The sequence below is a fragment of the Danio rerio genome, chromosome 8 (genome assembly GCF_052040795.2).
Source record: "Danio rerio strain M-AB ecotype USA chromosome 8, GRCz13ab, whole genome shotgun sequence".
NCBI classification, from domain to species: Eukaryota; Metazoa; Chordata; class Actinopteri; order Cypriniformes; family Danionidae; genus Danio; species Danio rerio.
The window spans coordinates 52,875,299-52,884,460 of NC_141028.1; the positions used below are offsets into that span (position 1 = coordinate 52,875,299).

The 9,162-nt window shown below is 39.3% G+C and overlaps 1 pseudogene across 1 annotated transcript; it reads left to right on the forward strand.

The window, feature by feature from the left end:
* Positions 1 to 3,661: 3,661 nt before the first annotated feature.
* On the forward strand, positions 3,662 to 5,693 carry LOC147835797 (uncharacterized; annotated as a pseudogene). Its single transcript, XR_015498450.1, has one exon. The product of XR_015498450.1 is annotated as an uncharacterized LOC147835797, transcript variant X1 (transcript).
* Positions 5,694 to 9,162: the final 3,469 nt, after the last annotated feature.

Consider the following 9,162-nt stretch of genomic DNA (forward strand, 5'->3'; position numbering starts at 1 on the left):
CCCAAAAATAAATGTTGTGTTTTGTAAACTTCATAATTCATTTCTGACTTTTTTTACCTGTATAATCCCTCATATAACCTGTACGCCTTGTCAATAATAATCAATAATGTCAGAATGTGTATACCAGGCTTACGTACTCCTAAGGGCATCATGTCTGGTATCAATATGCAGCTTACACAATTTTATGATGATCATAATCACCATGGCTTACATTATTTAATGCTCTGAGACGATGCCTCTCCGCATGCTTTTGGGCGGACACTCAATTTGCATATGAGCAGCCTAGAGACAAAGGAAAGTTTCACGCTCAAACTTTTCCCTGAAATCACTGGTTGAGCATGCAGAAAGGGGCGCGTAACGTTACCCACAGTAAAAACTCGTCTGCTTGTCAAGCTCATGGCAGAATGTCCGAACAAGAACTCTCCGAGAGGTCACCCCTTTGAGGGGCCAAACGACTCTTCAGGCCCACGTTTTCTTATTTTTTCATCAAAGTAAACTAATTTTAAAGCGTTTCCTCCGACCTGTATTGCAAACTCCATGCATCAAGAAAGGACTTCCAGCACATCGGAAGAAACTCACAAAAAGAGAGAGACCACCAAGTCCAGGTATTTTAGTTATGCGAATAAGCTGTGCCCCTTTTATCAAAAAGGTGTTTTTTATAATCTTTGTGATACTTAATAATGGGTGGAACTGAGATAGATTTGCCACTCTTTATCTGAACTCTCTTTTTCCGCGCTTTTCTGTGTCTTTCTGTTGTTATATGTTCTATAGACCGTGTATATCTACGTTCTGTATACATTTGTTTTATGTTTTATGTTTGTTCGTTATATGTCAGACTAGTCAATAAATCCCATTATAATCCAATCGATTGTATTGTTTGCCTCACAAAAAAAGTCATTAAAATGATAGATTCCCTTGCCTAGCTGCTATTAAGTTGATCAAAACTTATGAATGATTCCCTTTCTAAATGAATAGATTATTACAGAGTCCGCTTGGACAAGTTCTGGTTATATTTATTTGGTCAAATTAACAATAGGTTAATCCAGAATGTTAATGATTAATAATAATTCATTATTGTTGATAAGGAATATTCATAATCTGAGTCCGCTCGGCCAAGCAGGCGGAATCATATATATATATTTATGTATTTGTTTAACCAAATTGACAGAAGGTTAAGCCGGAATATTAATATTTACTAATAACTCGTTATTATTGAATATTAATATTCATTACACTGTTAACACTCGGAACTCGGAAGCTGGCTTCAAACTTAACAAAGAAAAAGCTCAGATTGCACGAAAAGAAGTGCAATACATGGGGTACACAATAACACCCAGTTATCACGCACTAACGGAAGACAGACGAAAATGCATTACCGAACTGCCTCAGCCACACACTCTAATTGCATTACAAAAGGTTTTAGAAACAGCCAACTACTTAAGGGATTTAATTCCAGATTTTGCCAACATTGTGATCTATTTTACTCGTTGATAAAAGGGAAAACAAAACCAGCGGATGTCCTAGAACGGACAGATGAACATGGAAAAAGCCTTTTTTAACCTAAAAGAACATTTACGTTCCGCATCCGCGCTAGGTCTCCCTAATCTTTTAAAACCCTTCCATATGCAAGTCGATGCAAATAACATTACGTTGAGGGGTGTTCTAGGCCAAGACAACGGGGTAAATTGTGACCCATAGGATATTACAGCAGAAAAAAATCCCCAGTAGAACAAGGATTCGACCCATGTACACAGCATGTGCTGGCGGTTCACTGGATGTTGACAGCAACAGAACTTAATGTAGGTTTTCAACCTGTTGTTATGCATACCATGCATGTGCCAGTATTAATGGTGTTACAGGGCCGAATAAAAGGTGTTTCAACACAGAGATTAGAAAGATGGATAGCAGATATCCAGGCCAGAGACATCACAACTCATCGCACTATTAGAAGCAATCAAAACACATCATGAACCATTATGCATTTATACCGACAGCCGCTATGCATTTGGCGTGGTACATGATTTTATGACACAATGGCAATTGTGTAAATTCCTGACCTCTGCTTGAACACCAATCAAACATTTTAACATCATAACCTCCATTTAGCACTTGATAAAAAAATGTGATTCGTCATTGTTGGTTATCAAAGTGCGAGTGCACATTAGCCAAAATGCAGACGAACATGAGCAAAACAACAACATTGCAGATAAATTAGCAAAACTTGCAGCGGTGAAGGGGGATGAATGGCAACCTGACAGATTGGGTGCTCTGGCTGTGAGTGCGGTGCGGCCTACTCCCATTGATTAGAAACATTATCAGAAAGATTTGTTTACTCCGGAGGGAGAGCTTGTGCCACATTTACGGCAGGACCAGTCAATCGAGATTGTTGAGGGTTTAGTCTTGAAAAATGCGTTGTCCCTGACGCTCTCCAAAAACCAGTGATTAGGCTATACCTTGATTTCGCACGTTTCAGCTCCTAAAACAAAAAAGCTGATACGAAATTTCTTCTGGTGGCCAGAAATGATCTCAGACATTCAAAGATGGTGTGACGCATGCATTGTATGTGCTACCATAAACCAAGGCAGGTAAGGTCGGACAAAACTGTGTAGAGCAGAACCGCCAAAAGGACCTTGGACATTTCTATTGCTAGATTTCATTGGCCCGCTACCCAGTGCCAAAGGAGATATTGTTATTGCCTTGTAATAAACTATAAAATCTCAAAATGGGTAGAAGCGATTGCAACTCGCAATAAAAGTGCAAACACAGTGGCATGCGTGTTAGCAAACCAAAATCTCCCCCATCTGGGGAGCCCCCGTCCAAATTGAATCAGATCAGGGAACTCATTTTACTGGTCAAATAATGAAATCCATTTGCAAAATGCACACAGACCACAGAGCTCTGGAATGGTGGAACGTTCAAAGAAAACATTGCAAAACAATTATTACAAAATGACAACAGGTGGACGGATGCATTGCCCACAGTGCTAACAGTCATGAGAGCAAACCCATCAAAAACTACAGGTATCAGCCCATTCGAATTAATGACGGCAAGAATCATGAAACTGCCCATTGACCCAGAAATCACTCCAGCAGATCTGGGACCTCTCATGGTCGCAACCTAACAGACTGTACTGAAACAATTACAAGAAAGACTCAGTATACTGTATACACAGGCCTCCTTAAACCGACAACAGTCTGACTTAATGAATGACACAATTTAATCCAAATTCTGAAACAAAATTTATAGAGGGTGACATGATAATGATTAGGGTCTTTGTGAAACATGGCCCATTCACACCTCGATTGCCTGGGCCATATGAGGTCAAAGCTGTATGCAACAGCTGCATTAATACAGATGTCAAAGGAAGACTAAAATGGTACCACATGTCACAATGTAAATTGTTCCAAAGAAAACAAAAGGAATGACTGTTGCATTTTTCTTTCTCTGTCTCCTACGCAAGAAAGATATTTGGACTGACTGCGTCAGACTGGGCCAAAGAGTTTTCCTTACACATAATCTGAAATGTGGAAGGTGGGTGTGGAAATACTCTAAGGGGTCATCCACACTAAACATTACGCTCATGCTGAAAGAGATAATTACATGGCCTCCTAGTTTAGCTCCGGATCGAATTTGCACACCAAAAATTTCTTGTAGTTTAGGCAGCACCCACCCACCGACTGAAAGCATTTCAGGTCACACACATGCACCCAAATTTATGCACAATATCACAGCCTGGTATCAACTTAAAATAGACCCATGTGCCATAGTTGGAGAAATGAACACCCTCCACCAAGATATAATCAAGAGGACAGACCCAAAATTATGCCATTTCATTAAAGATTTAGAACCTGCAACTTAAAGATGCACACACACAGAGAGACACAACGACACACACATGTATTTCATTGAAGCTAATTATAACCTCACATCATACACACCTAATGAACGAAAACCGAAAACCTTTGTATGGACAAACAGAAAAGAAGGAACGTACTGTGTGGGGAAATGATCCCCAGATATGGAAAAATTTACGAATCCACAAAACTGCTCATGGACTTCGATCTATTGCTTCAATATAACAACCTGCGGATATACAAAACCTAAAGTATCCAAAGCTTTACCCAGCACCACCTTGCAGATTGATTAGGGGAAATGTAAATAAGACTCTTTTACATGATGTGAATTTGGTAATGACACATGTAACATACAATATTTCCAGTGTACTGTCGGCCTATTGTAAGCATTGTAATGTTGATGATAATTCATACGCATGGCTACGGTCACGAATCGACGATTTAATTTCTGATTACAAGAATAGACTTGCACTTCAAATTCCTCCTGTTTGTTCGAAACGTGACCTGCTCAGAAATATAGCACACTTATTTGGTTCAGCAAATTCATTAACCAACACATACAAAATTTCCAAACAATCTCAATATTCCACATGGTTAACAGACCAGATAGCTACTGGTCTTCAACACATTACCAACAGTAATGATAACCTGATCAAAGTGGTCAAATCTGAGGCGCAGGCGCTTCGAATGATCAGCCACACATTGTTTAATCAGACCCGTACCATCAAACGTGACTTGGCCTGCAGAAAATTTGCACAAGATTTATTTGTTACTGCCAGACAAGAAATTCTGGACCTCCACCTCCATAAAACACCCAGACATGTTTTAAATGACCTAATTTAAATCCTAGATTTACATAGATGGCTTTCATTAGAAAAAAAATCAAAAATGTTAAATATTCTGAATTATTGGCTACTATTATGATGTATACTGGGGATGAATGTGTTGGATGTCTCGGGTTTTTTGCCACCTTTCCTTTAATACATCCAGACCAAATTTATTTATATTCAACTATTTGCTCAATTGGTAAAATAATTAAGAACCAGGTCATTAAATGGGACCACCTCACCGGATATAAGATCTCAAAGGGCTCTGAGACCTTGTTTAACAGTCGCACTTGTTGCCATGAAACCTTCAATTACATTGTCTGTACCTGTAACACCTTACAACCATTTTCCTCCGATGACAGCAGACTTATCAATGTTCAATCATTATATGGGTATGCCGATGCAATTCAGGTGTCTCATACACAATGGTGTATTGTCAGCAAGATTAACTCTTTCACCTACAGAGGGCTAGCCTGCCCTGCTAACCATTCATTCTGTTTGGAAATAACAGAGAACATTTCAATGGGCCAAATCAACGTCCTTGGAAGAATGCCACTAGACGCAGAAGTCTCCCCATGGTGGGACGACACTTTCTACGAACAAGGAACTCGGACACTGGTTGATACCATGAATCTAATGGAAAGGATCATCTTAGAAACTAAATACTAACTTCTCCAAGCAATAGGTAGAGACAAACCTGGCTCAAAAGTCTGCAAAGATCCTGTCCAGTTCATCTACGCACCCAGCACAGAATGCCTATTCATGGTGTGACTGGATACATCAAGGATGTGCCATTCAGATGTCTCATCAGGGGCCTGTTTCAGATAGCAGGTTAAGTGAAAACTCAGAGTGTTTTAACCCTGAAATGAGAGAAACTCTGGGTTTTCTGTTTCAAAATAGCAGGTTTGTTAAACTCCAGAAAGCAGGGTAAGTCAAGGCTGTTTCTAAAAGAGAGTTAACTTTAACTAAGAGTCAGTTACCGTGGTAACTTACTCTGGGAACCTAACCTGGTCAGGAGCAGGTTTTATTCTCTAAACTCAGTTTGTCAGGCTCCTCCCCTTTTTTCTCACCATAGCCTTACGTTTCCACCCACCTATTTTAATGCTCATTTTGGAGATGTGCATAATAACGTTTGATGGAAACGTCATGATGCACATAACTTTTAAAAATAGGCATAAAAACACGTGCATAATTAAGTAGTATAAACTTTTATTCGATAAGAAAATATACGCATGAACTACGATGGAAACACTTTTACTGAACAAATTACAGAGCCTATACATTAAAAAATGTTTGTTATAAAAGATGATGATGAAAATTTGTGTGAATTGACAACCCAGCAGGCTGAGCACACTGTAACACATCATAAATGAACCGAACAAACTAAAAGAAACAATTCATAATCACGTTTTGGCGAGCCATGGCACAAGCAAGAAAAAGGAAAATCAACAGTGAGTGCAGGAAATTTCAGTCATGATGGGGCAAAGAATATTTCTTCACAGAGGTCAGTGGAATATGTGTCGGTTTAATTTGCCAGGAATCAGTTGCAGTAATGAAGGAATATAATATTTAAAGACATTATAAAATAAAACATCAGGCCTTCAGCTCTTACACTGGTGCCAAACAAGATCAAAAAGTAAAACAAATAGCAGCTGGCTTATCAGCTCAACAACAGCAGTTTTTTTCGTGCTAATAAACTGCAAGAAAATTCTACGCTGGCTAGTTATGATGTAGCCTAGCTAATCGCACAGCACAGGAAACCCTTCACTGAAGGAGAATTTATAAAGGATGAGTGTTGCAAGTGTAATTTGCCCAGAGAAGATTCAAGATTTTAAAAACGAAAGTCTTTCTAAAAACACAGTTGGACGATGAATTAAAATAACAAATTAAAATAATTCCATAACACACACAGCCCGGGACAACTTTTTATTTTTTTTTTATTTTTTTGCATCTGGCCCTCGGCTCAAAAAGTATGGACACCCCTGGTATAAAACTTCTAAACAAACTGCAGAACAAAGGAAACTATGAACACAATGCAGATGTTTTAGCTAATGGGACTGGATTGTTAAAAATCAAACGTAAGCCAAAGAAAAGATATGAATCAAAAGATTAGGTGCATTGTTCTTGGAAAGGATCTCTGGAGACACGTTCGAAATTGTCTTTTCAAACCAGTGGAAGATCAGGCAGTGCCAGGGAAAAGTAGGGTCTTGTCTTTGGCAACAATGTCTAATGCAGCCCTCTGCCAACAAATATCACATCGTGTTTGTAAATATGACTATATTCAACAGCAGCTCCAGGAAGTTGGAAGACTTCTGCTGATTCTGAGAAAGGAATTTTCTGTACAGACTCTTGAAGATCTAAGACTCTGCGCAGACTCTGTAAGACCTGCAAATTTCAATGTGGTTATCCAGGCTGTCAAGAAGGTATCGGGGTTTGATGATGGAAAACACTCATTCCAGACTCCAAGCCTTGCCCTTAAGTTGGGTCACTCACTGAATAAGATGTGACATTGTACATTGCAGAGCTCTAATGGCAGAAGATGGTGAGAGGATAAAGTCAACCCAAGCATTCAAAAAGCTGTATACAGCTTTCCCATACAGCTTTGACCACCTTGAATGAGGGGCGCTTTAAAAACCCTCCCTTTCACAGAGGATGTACAATGTCTTCACCAGCATCTTAAAAAGGTTGTTGATTTAGCCTCTGAGAACTTGAAACAGATGCCATCAGTTCAAGTCTATGGCGACCTATGCAAAGCAAAAATAATACTGTTCAACTGGCGACATGGAGGAGAGGTTGCAAAAATGAGGGACACAACTCCTCTACATAAAGATGTTGCTGTTGGGCTAACAAAGTTTGAACAAAAACTTTGTACACATTTCAGCCGGGAGGAAATTAGGGGTAAAAGGGGGCGAAAAATGGCAGTTTTGCTGTCAGCAGACATGGTTGATGCCTTAACACTCCTCATAAGCAGAAGAAGGGAGTGTAGCGTCCCTGAGGAAAACCAATTCCTGTTTGCTCGACCAAGCTGTTTGAGTTGTTATAGAGGACAAGACTGTCTGAGGATCTATGCACACGAGTGTGGTGTACAAAACCCGGAACTCCTCCAGTCCACCCAACTGCTAAAATTTGTTTTTTTAAATGAAATTTTGAAGTTTACTGTAAGTATATTCATATCTTAAAGATAATCCCTAACGTACGGACTATAGATCTTTACAATATGTTCACCAAATATTTAAGTTATCACTATGTCTTCTTTTTGTACTCTTACATTAGCAATGTTAATCTTACCTGATACTCATTTTTTTTTAGACAAGTTTTCTGATTCGGAACAAAAGTAAAGACGGTGATGCTGAGGAGGCACACCAAGTCAAAGCAACTAAACATACAAACATCAAATCAGTAACGATGAACAGTCATTTACCCACCACAGCCCAGAAAAATGCCACAACCACACAATGCACTATAATAATTTCAAAAGCAAAAAAAAAAAAAAAAAAAAAAAACAACGTTGGCCCCTCCAAACAAATGAGAAATCATTATCAGAACGAGCACAAAACCTCTACCTGTAGCCGCGAAGATGGACACCCAAACAAAGTGTCTAAGTCGAACGTGACACATCCCAAGGAACAACCAATCAGGCCGATTGGATGATGTTAATGTCACTCAGCTGAGCAGCACCATCACATTTTGGTTGATGCCAATATCAATCAGCTGCACTATACCATCACACTTGGAATAAATCAGATACTATGATTAATTGTTTTATCCTCTCTGTCAGGTGGAGTTGCTGTACAAAAGAGCCTCTATAGGCAACAAACAACTTATTGGACATCATTAGGCAGTCAAATAACATGAATCAACCAACCACTCAGACAAAATTGGAGCAGTCTTTACTTAGACCTTTCTTTTGACATTGACGGTGTAGTAGTCAAGCTTGAAGAGCTGTCAGGGTTAAATGTACCATACCCGACCTTTTCCGATCCAGTTTCCGGTGCTTTCAGTTATCCAGAGGGCTCACGATTGCAGTCTCAGGTAAGTTTTGTGAAGCATTAATTGCAGTTTCCCTAATTTTGCATTTGTTCAACTGTATTTAGAGAAACGAATTGGTAACCTTAAAAAACAAAGGTGTCTGAAAGGGTCTTGCCCTTTTGTTTTGTAGGGATGGCAACTAAGTCTGTCTTGTTCCAAGAGACTAGCATGGTGACCCATCCATTGATTCAGCTGCCAAAATGGACCAAAATTTTCAGAGCCATTGGAGAGTCTCTGCAATACTTACTTAAGTCAGTTTCTTTAAAAGATAAAGCACCCAACAATGCAGAAGCACAGACTATGATCTGTCATACTTCCATATTTCAAAGCAGGATCAAGATTTTATATTTAAAGTGTTCAATCATGCCCTCCAGTCTCAACAGAAAGACTGATCCCCGCTCGGCTTGTCAGAGCTGTGTAGTGAGAGGTCTGTTAGGTGCTTCAGCATCCAT